Source organism: Carettochelys insculpta, chromosome 2 (assembly GCF_033958435.1).
Source record: "Carettochelys insculpta isolate YL-2023 chromosome 2, ASM3395843v1, whole genome shotgun sequence".
In the NCBI taxonomy this organism is placed as follows: domain Eukaryota; kingdom Metazoa; phylum Chordata; order Testudines; family Carettochelyidae; genus Carettochelys; species Carettochelys insculpta.
Genome location: NC_134138.1, coordinates 275,729,187 through 275,741,185, shown reverse-complemented (window position 1 = coordinate 275,741,185; position 11,999 = coordinate 275,729,187).

Sequence of the window (11,999 nt, the reverse complement as noted above, 5' to 3'; positions counted from 1 at the left end):
TTTGTCCGGTAGGCTGGGGTGGAACATCCTGTGTCTAACAGTGGCTCCACCCCAACCCCCAGTCACACAGTGGCTGACCAAAATCCCCCTGCCAAGCCAGGAGGGACGTTTCGGAGCTGGGCCCAGGCCTGAGGCCTCCTACCCCAGAACTGCGGATGTGGCTTCTTAGCTCCCCTCTTTGGGGGGAACACGGGAACCGTGCAAGCCCCTTCGTACCGCAGCTGGTGGAGAGGCTGGGGCTGAGCAACAGCCCTAAGCTTCCCTGCAGGGGTTTCAGCCACCGGCACCACAGGGCAGAGGCTGGCTCAGCTGCACCATTGGCTGGAATCCCCACGGACAAGGCTGAAGTGTCCAGCTTACGCCGACCTCAAGTGACTCCCCAAAGGAGGGGCAGGGCTGTGACAGCCTCCTCCAGCCACACAGAGAGAGGAATGACTGCCAGGCGGTGAACTTCCGGCAGGGTCAGGCTTCGGACGGGGGCTCCTGGCTGAGCTATGCCTGTGGCTGGGCTGTGCTGCCAGAACAACCAATTGAATCACCCATTCATACTTCCTGAGAGTCAGTGGAATGGGAAGAAGAGCCAGGGGTGTCCTGGTCCACACGCCTGCCAAGCCCCGCTCCCAAAATGGCACCCTGGCTGGCGTAGAAATAGTCATGGCGGCAATCGTTAGTGGAAACCTAACGACCATGATGCCAGTGCCTCGCAGTGCCACCGACGCTGCCCTTTGCTGGCCCCAACGCACTTTACAAACTGTGACTGACAACGCCCCCAAGGGGCAGGTCACTGTTCTCTGCACCCTTTTACAGAAACTGAGTCACAGCGTGCTTGTCACTGGCCTGTGTTTGTACAGCACCTAGCACGATGGGTGCCTGGGCTGCAAATGGGTTCCCTGAGCACTACGGTAATAATCTCTCGGCGGTCACTCAGTAGCGAGTAGGTGCTATCACAGCAGGGCCAGGTGTTAGCAGCTGTTGGAGGGGTCGGGGGCAGTTTTTGACATTCTTCGCCTCTGTCTGTCTGCACTGTAGCAGGACTTCTCAAGCTGCGCCACCCCCTCCTGTTTACACCCTCCTCTGGACTCCCCCACTCATGCATCTGACGAAGCGTCTTTGCCCACGAAAGCTCATGCTCCCAAATATCTGTTAGTCTATAAGGTGCCAGGACGGTCTTGTTGTTTTTGAAGCTACGGACTAACTCAGCTACCCCTCTGATGCGCCCTCACGGATTACCATTGGGGCAGTCCTGGGCAAGGTTCTCCCAAGCATCAACACTGAACTGCACGTTTTCATGTGTGCCTTCAGCCTGCACGTATCTCGCTTCCGCTGGCCCCCAGTACCCGTGTCCTTCCTCCAACTCCAAAAACAGAATCTGTTTAGGGAGGTGCTGGTCAGACCTCCGAACGACACAACCAGTCCAAAGAAGTTGTTGGGGAAAGATAATGGCTTCAGGGCTGGTCCTGTTAGACTCTTCCAGGATACTACAGTTTGTGCGCCTGTTCTCTCAAGGGATATTTAGGATTCTCCGGAGGCAGCATTAATGATATTGTTCAAGTGCCTTCAAATGACACTTATATGTTGTCTAATTTTCACGTGCATACAGTAGCGTTGGAACAGCCACTGCATGGTATATGAGGAGATTTGTCTTGGGATAGATGTCCCATTTTTTGAAGATCTTTTGCCTCAGGCAGGGAAAAGCAGAGCTTGCGTGGCTCAGACCATGCTGGATTTCTGCATCATCTCTCAGGTCAAGCTATGTGTCAGCAAGTGACGTGGTCAGGAACAGAACCAAGAGTCCTGAAAGCTGGTTTTGTGCTCTACCCACACACCAAGCACCGCTGCTCCATGTGCCTGGAGGCAATAAATCCCAGGGCTGTAATTTGAGGCAGGGATGTCCTGGAGTTGTGATATCCTGTCTTCCCCATGTCACGGTACCTCAGCCACTCCACATAAGCTTGGATCAAAACTACCTGCCCACCACCTTGCGCACGCAAACAGTGTTTCCTGTAAGCTGAGTGCTTGTGTGATGGCCCAGGAGAGATTCAGGTGCTGGCCAGGTGACTGACAGAGCACCCCAGACCGGAACCCTGTGTATCTATTGGTGGTGGTGCACAACCACGTATACCTTGGTGCATATAACAAAATTTATTCCTCTCATGGGGGGGAAAAATTAGCAGGAACACTGCACACAAGCCCAGCAGCCTGGGCGCAGCTCACACACACACACACACACACACACACACACATACTTTTGCTGCCCATCTATTCAGTGCCCAGAACAATGGAGCTGTGAGCCCTGGTGCAGTGGTAATTCAAATAAATAGCATGATGAAAAGCGTCACCAGGTGGCACTTATCAGAGAGGTAGCCATGTTAGTCCGTATCTTTGAGAACAACAAGAAGTCCTGGGGCACCTTATAGACTACCAGATATTTTGGAGCACAAGCTTTCATGGGCAAAGACCCTCTTCGCCAGATGCATGGCCCTCCAAGGTCTCAGAGTGTGAGCAAGTTTTTAGTCTTGGGTGAAATGCTGGTAGCAGTTTTCGCTGGTAAGTGGCTCTGGCTGAAAGAAGCTGCGTGATTGGCAGATGTGTTTGCCCCATTCCCTGGGCACTGAGGAGAGTCACTTCTTGAGGTAATTGCACCTGAGGTGAGATTCCTGAGCTAGGAAGCCTCTCCAGTCCAGGCCTGGCGTCTATGTGTAAATAAAGCAAGTTGCAGTTAGAGTATACCGAGTCCGCCATTGAGTTCTCCCTAAATGCTTCTCACTCAGTTCCATCCCTGTTAGACCTCTGGGCCCACCACAAACAGCCCCTCTCTTTGGGGAGCCACCTCCCCCACTCCGACAAACCCTTGCTGACAAGTAAAGTGGTGGTATTCTCTGCCGGGTTTCCTTGCACCAAAATGTCAGTCCAGTTCCCTGTGTCACCATCACAAAACCCAGCCCAGCTTTGCTGGAAATCCCCAGAGGGAGTCCAGGGACTGAACAGGCGATGGTCCCTGCATGGGTGGAATCACCCAACCACTGACCCTTGCAGACCAGGGGGGCGTTATTGCTGCGCATATACTCTACCTCGTCTGAATGACTTAACTTCTCAGCTCCTTGGGGCAGAGCCTTGCTGGCTGTTTGGGGTTCTAGGCTGAGAGGTGCTGTGATAACACAAATAATATACAGTAATTTAGGGTCAAAGGTACGTTTACCTACTGGGAAGATCGACCCAGCCAAGGTCGATCTTTCAGGGTTCGATTTCACGCCCCAGGTAGGGATGTGTGAAATCAGATTGTCTGGGGTTGGGAGCTGACCCCTGTACTCCTCGATATCGCAAGGGGTCAGTCAGGTCAAGGGGAGAAAACTCTCCCTTCAAACTCCCTCCGTGGAGACGGCCGGGTGAGTCATTGCAGACAAGTCGACTCTAGCCACGCAATTGCCATAGCTAGAATTGCATAGAATCCCAGGGCTGGAAGGGACCTCAGGAGGTCATCTAGTCCAGCCACCTGCTTCAAGCAGGATCAACCCCCACTAAGTCATCCCAGCCAGGACCTTGTCAAGCTGGGACTTAAAAACCTCGAGGGATGGAGAATCCACCGCCTCTCTAGGCAACACATTCCAGTGCTTCACCACCCGCCTGGGGAAGTAGTTTTTCCTAATACCCAACCTGGACCTCCCCCTTTGTAACTTGGGACCTTTGCTCCTTCTTCTGCCATCTGCCACCACTGAGAACAGCCTCGCTCTAGCCTCTTTAGAGCCGCCCTGCAGGAAGCTGAAGGCTGCTGTCAAATCGCCCCTCAGTCTTCTCTTCTGTAAACTAAACAAGCCCAAATCCCTGAGCCTCTCCTCATAGGTCTTGTGCTCCAGCCCCTTAATCATTTTTGTTGCCCTTTGTTGAAACTGCTCCAGCAAATCCACATCCTTTTTATACTGGGGGGGGCCCAAAACTGGACACAACATTCCAGATGTGGCCTCACCAGTGCCAAATAGAGGGAAACAACCACTTCTCTAGATCTGCTTGAAATGCTCCTCCTAATGCACCCTAGGATGCCGTCAGCCTTCCTGGCTATAAGGGCACAGTGTTTACTCATATCCAGCCTTTCACCCACCATAACCCCTTGGTCCCTTTCTGCTGTACTGCTGCTGAGCCAGTCGGTCCCCAGCCTACAACCACACTTGGGATTCTTCCACCCCAGGTGCAGGACTCTACACTTCTCCTTGTTAAACCGCATCAGGTTTCTTTTGGTCCAATCCTCTAATTTATCCAGGTCCCTCTGGATTGTCTCTCTACCTTCCAACACATCTACCTCTCCCCTTAGCTTTGTGTCATCTGCAAACTTGCTGAGGGTGCAACCCAGTCCCTCCTCCAGGTCATTAACAAAGATGCTGAACAATCTGCAATCCACCGAACTCCCTAGTGCCAACCAAAGCAAAGATTCCAGTCTGTTGTGCCGTCAGGGGAATTTCTCCAGCCTGGGTGTCCTGCTGAGATACTGGCCTATACTAACTGCATTGCAGTAGTGCTGAGAGAATAGGCTCTGTGTGGACACAAGGGAGCCAGGGTCCCTGGCCTAGGTCCCCCAAGCAAGCTAGAACAGTGAGGCCCCTGAATGCATTAGCCACCCCCTCCGATCTCCGGCAGAGCCTGCCATGCTACACGCCTGTGCTGGGATTCAGGAAGCCAGGCAGGCCGCCCCTGCCTTTGAAACCACGGCGGGTCTCGTAACATTCTGACCTGGGGGGTGCTTGGCCATAAAACGCCCTGCTCCTTCCTGATAACTAAGAGCCGGGCAGCTTAGCAGGCGGCCCCAGGGGACTCCAATTAGGCAGATAGGGGATGGGAACAGTAAAAAGATCCCGGTGGGGCTTGAAAGAGAGCCAGTGATTGGGTCATAAAATTCTATTGCCCTCTCCGGCTCAGTGGGGGGGACGTTTGGTTACAGTTTGCCACTCTCTGATCTTCCCCCTTTGAAGTCCCTCTCCGCCAGCTCCCCAGCCTCGGGATCCACCATTTGGCAGACAACCAGGGCCCTGGTAGAAAAGCAGCTCTGGCAGGGCTGGCCGGGGAGCGGCTGGTGCCCGCAGCGAACAGGGTGCTGGCTGGCTGGCTCAACCCCCCACAGGGCCGAGGGTGCTGCTGGAAGGCCTCGTTCCAAACTGTTAACCTGCATCTGCTGGAAACCATGTCAAGCCGGGAGGGGCGTGGGGGGCAGCTGCCAGCCGCCTGGCTTGTCCAATCCGGCCACAAATGGAGGAGCAAAGGGAGGGCTCGTGGCAGCCTGTGCCGAGAGGGCTCCTCGGAGACCAGCAGTCCGTTGCTCATGGGGGCAGACTCATTCCTGGCATGGGGTGCTTCAGAGCTGTGTCCACACTAGAGTGACCCAAGAAGCTGGGCCCCCCTGGTTAGCCTGGCCCAGCTCTGAGCAGCTCCACTGCAAAGCCCTGCCTGAGTTACTGGGTCCACATGGGAGCGTTAGGACTGGGGGTGTGGGGGAGACCATGTCCCACGTCCCTTTATGCTGCACTAAGCTGAGCCACTCTCTGTCTCTTTCGCGGTGCCTCATGGGAGAACTCATCTGTCAGTGGAACACGGGGCAAAGGAGGGAATTGTGGGAAGGTGGTGGAGACCTCATCTGAGGAACAGCGTTCCCGCAAAGTTTTCTTCCCATCCCTGGGCAGAATAAATTTTGTTCTGTGCACCCAGACCTGTGCAGATGTGCACCACCCATAGAAAGACACACGGCCGGCTGGGCGGCACCTGACTGTCTCCTGGGCGGCCGCCCGAGCACTCAGCTTAGAGATTGTGCTGAGGAAATTGTTTTTTTACCCCCACAGAGGCTCATGACCTGATAACCGGGTTAGTCCCTAAGGTGACAAGACTGCAGGTAGTTTTTGATGTTACAGATTAACACGGCTGCCCAGCCGAGCACTCCTGGGGTTAATCCTCTGCCCTCACTGCAAAGCAGGAGCATCAGCAGCCAGCCAGCACCGTCCCTGGATTCTAACTCACCCCCAGCCAGGCTAGTGAGCACGGGTTGAAAGCACCTGTAATTTGTAAACAACTGGGGTGGGACATTTCCTCTGGGACAGGAGACAGCTGGGTCTGAGTCTGGTTAGCTCCACAGGTAAAGCACATCCAGTGCGTCTTCTCCAATCTCGTGTCCCTCTGCTCTGGGCTGATGGGCCACAGAGCACTGGCTGGTGATGTGAGAAAAGCCCGCTGCTCAGTGGGGCTGGTTCTTCCTTTCCAAGCTGCTAAGCCTGTGAAAAGGTGGCTCCAGCTACCTGCATGCTTGTCTTTGCCTGCCCATCAGCAGTCACTGTCCTCACCATGTTCCTCTGCATGCTGGGGGGCTGGGGTGGCAGGCCTGTGTGGGTGTGAAAGGGCTGGCAGGTGCCTGCAGGACAAGGTGAGCAGGGGAGAAGTTTTGGCAGGATACTTGCATGCTGTTTTCCATGGAAATGTGGAAGTTCAACCCAAAAAAGGAATAAAATGTCGGTGAAAATATTGACTCTGTTTCTCTACCTGCTCGTCAGTGTAAACAGCTCTAACATTAGTGTCTTGCATAGGGACTTCACAATGACCTGTGCCTTCCTGCACTTCCCTGCAAAAAACCCTCCCCAGCTGATTGTATTGCAGATGTATTGCAAATTGAGTTAAATGGGCTATCACTTTGAAGTCCCTAGGGTGTCATGGTCTGTTTTGCCGGCTAGGATGCCTGTGTAAAGAGAGAAGCATGCAAATACAAGCTTGGCCTATTATTCTGCAAGGAGCCAGCCTAGTGTAAAGTGGAGTGATTCATGGGAGCAGACTGTTTTGTCTGTTTCTGTATTTGATGGTTGTGTGTTGGAAGCCAGAGTCTACAATATGTGGCTGCCTTCCAGCAGGAGTGTTCAAGTTTTGTTTCTAACTCTCTATGCAGGCTGGGAACATAGAGTGTAGAATCAGGGTTGAAGAGGGCTCATATTTATACTAGGGCAGCCTGAGGAGGGGGGAAGGGGGAAGATAGCTGGTACTGCCAAAGGGCCCCACCCTCAGCCACATGTTATATATGAATATACACATCTCACAGAGCTGGAAGGGACCTTGGGAGGTCATTATGTTCTGTCCCCTGCCCTCCCAGCAGGATCAGGCACCATCCCTGTCAGTTCCCCCCACCTCTAAATGGGCCCTTCACAGATAGTGCTCACAGCCCTGGGTTTAGCAGGCTAATGCTCAAACCACTGAGCTATCCCTCCCTCCTCCCGGGCAGACTGTCTCTGGTGCACTCTGCAGGGTATGACTGAATCTGGCCCGTCCCACTGACAAACCTGTCCAGGCGCAACCCCCAACCCAGCTGGCTTGTCAGCAGGTACAGCTGCCCTTGGAGTCAGTGTGCACATGCCTAAAAATGTGGGTAGGCCTAGCCAAGGCAGTAGGGGCGAGTAGGTATCACACTCGCTTGGGGCTTTGGAAACCTGGGGTTGCTTGTTGATGTCGGCTGTTGGGGCCCTTCTTGTTCCTCGTTCCCCCCACACCACCATTCGTCTGTTTAGACGCCAAGCTCTCTGGGACCACGCCACCTCTCACTAGGTGTCCATCCAACGCCCAGCTCCCCAGGGCTCTGATCTCAGCTGGGTCCTGTAAACACTGCAGAAGCACAAACAATAATGTGTGTGTGCCCCACAGGGGTGGCTGGTGTCTCTCCGGCGGCAGCGGAAGGGCTGAGCAGACGTTTGGCAGGAAATAACATGAGACTGGGGCTTTTGGTGGTCATGCCCCTGTGACTCAGTGACTCAGCCCCTGCGAGACAATGGGATCTCATCCTGCTTGTCTCCCACCCTCTCACGCCTGGTAGATAGGGAGTGCTTTCACCAGTAGCCTGCAACTGGGAGACAGCACTCCAGTGACCCGCCCCTGCTGGATAGTGCAGGAAGGTCATGGGGTTTGATTGACGCCCCCACCCTCCTGGGCATGGAGGTGTAACTGACCGGGTGGGACATGCAGGCTCACACACAGGTGAGCAGCTGGTTTAAATGTTCCTGAGGCTCACCTCAGCTGCTCAGACAGAGAGGCCCTGTCACTATTGCTTTGCAGGTCAAATCAGTGGCACAGTGGCCAGAGAAGCCAGGATCCAGCCCTGCTTTCCCCGAAGATGGAATAGTCTGTGAGATGGGCCCCAGCAGAGGAATGGGCTGCCTGTAACATGCTTAAAGCCCCAGGGCTGAGCTCAGCAAAATAGCTTCCTAAGGTGTATTGCTAGTGCTTGGAGTCAGGGATGTCTGGGTTCTAATCCCCACCCTGATCTAGGACATGGGTGAATCCGTTAATCCACTTGCCTCAGTTTCCCCATTTGCTGAATAGAAAATAATGTTTCTTTCCCCATAGGCTTGTGGGAAGGAGATTTGTCTTCTGAGTCTCTGCTTCAATCAGGGCGCAGATGTGGGCTTGGACTAGAAATTTAGGGCTTGAAGGGACCTTGAGAGATTTAGATCTAGTCCAGAGGCAAATACATACCTCGCCCGTCCCTCACAGGTATTCACCTAACCTGTTCCAGGAAACCTTCCCTCCTGGAGAGTTGCCATCTCCCTATTCCCCTGTGTTCACGATCGTAGTTCAAAAGGTTCCCCCCCAGCTCTAACACAAAGCTCTCTCTCTGCGAGGCGCAGGGGCTGACGCTTCTCTGCAGGAGCACGTACCGCTCGACAGACACCTGGGAAGACAGCGGGTATACAGCGCGCCACTGGCTGGCTGGAAAGAGCACATGTGCCTTGCTTGGCCACATGGCACGGCTCTGAAGTTGCCATGCCCTGCAGAACGCCTTTCTCCACGCAGCTCCTAGCGCTGCGCCACGGAGCAGAGGGCAGGGGCAGAGGGGGTGAGGCTGGGATTATTGGGAGAGAGAACGCCTGAAGGAGACCCCATCTGAGATCAGGAACAGAGGCAGAGATGATGAGGCGGTGGAGTTTAAGAACTTGCGGTGACCGATGCTGAGGACATTGGCCACCTGCCACTGCCCCGCCCACCCATGCCCCACCCACTTCCTGTCTCATGCCCCGCCCACTCCCTGGCCCTGCTCCACCCCCTCCTCCTGCCCCCCAAGGGTTTCAAGGCCTGCTCGGGGTGCTTCCATGTAGCATGAGTCTCAGGAGCAGGTGCTAAGGCTGCTGGATGGGTGGCCCTCGAGCCGAGGAGCGGGTGTCTGGAGCCCCTGCCAGAGACAAGGATCTGGCCATCATGGGCTGGGGCTGGAATGATGTGGTCTGATCGGCTCCGCGGAGACCTCAGCTGGCTCTGGAGGGGACGTCAGAGGAGGGGAGTCCTCAGGGAGAGCCCCAGGACAGGACAACAGTTCTGGGGTGTTACTGGTGGGGGTGCCACAGGGCTGCTGGAGCATGACTTGGCTGCCCCTGGTTATGGGAGGCTGTCCTTCCCCTCTGCCCAGTTTCCCCAGAGTGCCTTCAACAGAACGAGGTCCTAGCACACAGACACTGTCCAGGACAACAGCCCCAGCGCCCACGTTGCAACACTGGCTCGCAGTGTCTCAGGATACCATCTCTGCCTCCCCACCCCTGAGCACACCATCCTCAGCACTTGCCTGCCACCACCACTGGCCACGGCCATGCCACCGGTGTGAGCAGACGCAGCACTCCCTCCCACCACAGCGTCCAGACCAGGCCTGGCTACAGCACCGCTGCAAGCAGGGCCAAACCTGTGCGATCAGAACATAATGGCCATTAATGGGGCAGACCAAAGGTCCATCCAGCCCAGCATCCCGTCTGCCGACAGTGGCTAGTGCCAGGTGCCCCAGAGGGGGGGACAGAAGACAATGATCAAGCAACTTCTTTCCTGCCAACCACCTCCAGCCTCTGCCAAACAGAGGCCAAGGACACCATTCCTATACCCCCGCCCCCAGCTAATAGCCTTTTATGGACCTAACCGCTGTGAATTTATCCAGCTCTTCTTTGAACTCTCTTACAGTCCCAGACTTCACAGCCTCCTCTGGCAAGGAGTTCCACAGATTAACTATGCGCTCAGTGAAGGAGAACTTTCGTTTATTCATTTTAAACCTGCTACCCATTAACTTCATTTGGTGTCCTCTAGGTCTAATATTATGGGAACAAGCAAATAACTTTTCTTTATTCACCCTCTCCACATCACTCACGATTTTATAGACCTCTATTGTATCTCCCTCTCTGTCTCTCTTTCCTAAACTGAAAAGTCTTAGTCTCTTTAATCTCTCTTCATACAGGACCCGTTCCAAACCCCCAGTCATTTTAGTTGCCCTTTTCTGAACCTTTTCTAATGCCAAAATATCTTTTCTGAGGTCAGGAGACCACATGTGTACGCCGTATCCAAGATGTGGGCATCCCATAGTTTTATAAAGGGGCAGTGAAATATTCTTTGTCCTATTTTCTATCCTATTTGCTTTTCTGACTGCCCCTGCACACTGCGTGGATGTTTGCAGAGAACTAGCCACGATAACCCCAAGATCTCTTTCCTGATTAGTTGTAGCTAAATTAGCCCCCATCATGTTGAATGTGTACTTGGAGTTGTTGTTTCCAATGTATATTCCTCTACACTTCTCCACACTAAATTTCGTTTGCCATTTTGGTGCCCAGTCCCTCAGTTTGGCGAGATCTTTTTGCAGTTCCTCACAGTCTGCTCTCGTCGGGACCGTTTAGTATCGTCCGCAAACTTTCCCACCTCACTACAGCTGCAGCTCCTCTGCCCCGGATGGGCACTGGCAGATGGGCTGTGGGAGCTGCCCATGTGCCAGGTGCTGGGCCGGGGGCAGAGGGAGATAGAGGAGCACCTGCCTTTCCTTAGGCCTGCCCCTCCCGTGCGGCTTCCCCACACGCCAAGGGAGACGTCCCTGGCCCCGTGGATGTTAATCCTGCCAGACGGACAGTAGCAGCAGCCTTTGATCACCCTCGGGGCCCGCTGGGGTTGAAAGAGCAGGAAGCAGATTCCCCTGCAAGGCTATTGCACTAATTCCCTCCATAAGGTGCCTGTTCAGCCGGGGCTTGGGGAGGGAGGGGGGGCTGCTCTTCCTAGCTGGGGGCTGAGGGTGTGAAAATCTCCCTTCCTGAGTGACACAGCTGTACCGCCCAGACCCCCTCCCCCTCCCACCACTGAGCAGACACAGGCCAGCCTACAGGAGACCGCTGCCACCGACTCGGAGGAGTTCCGAGAGTCCCCTTCCCATAGTGCAGGCTGCGTCTACATTGCCGGCTTCTGCTGACCTAACTCCAGCACCCCTCCCATATGGCCTGCAGGAGAGGGTGGGAAGGGAGGGGGTTCTGCACCCCATGGCCTCCAGGACAGGCTGCAGAGGGAGGGGTTCTGAGCCCCATGGCCTGCAGGACGGGCTGCGGAGGGAGGGGGTTCTGCACCCCATGGCCTGCAGGATGGGCTGTGGAGGGAGGGGTTCTGCACCCCATGGCCTGCAGGATGGGCTGTGGAGGGAGGGGTTCTGCACCCCATGGCCTGCAGGATGGGCTGTGGAGGGAGGGATTCTGAGCCAATGAGCTGTCCCAGCAAACCCCCCCCCACCACACACACACACACACACACAAACACACTGGACACTGGGCTTGCAGAAGGGGGAACGTTGCAGCTGTCCCTCTGGGTCCACAGGGGTGAGTGCAGCTTCCTCTGCCTCCCTGCCAGGTTGGCAGCTCTTGGGATGCTGCCCGCCCTCAGTCGGCCATGTGGTCCAGCCCCAGGCTTGCTTGCACTCACCCCCACTTTGACCTGCAAGAAGGAAATTGAGGCATGGGACCTATATATATGGCACCTGGCACGCGGGGACCCTGCTTGTGGCTGGGGCCTCCCGGTGAACCCCTGAAGGTCACATCCACTTGTCCAACTTGGCCAAATGCTGCGTGTGCTGATTTAGAACCCTAATACTTAGCAATCAGGTAGCAATGTCCATGGCCACTAGGAAGCTGCCTAAGGGAAACTGAGGCATGCTGCAGGAAAACCCGCTTCTCAATGTCCCACACAGAGCGAGTCAGTGGGAACAGAAC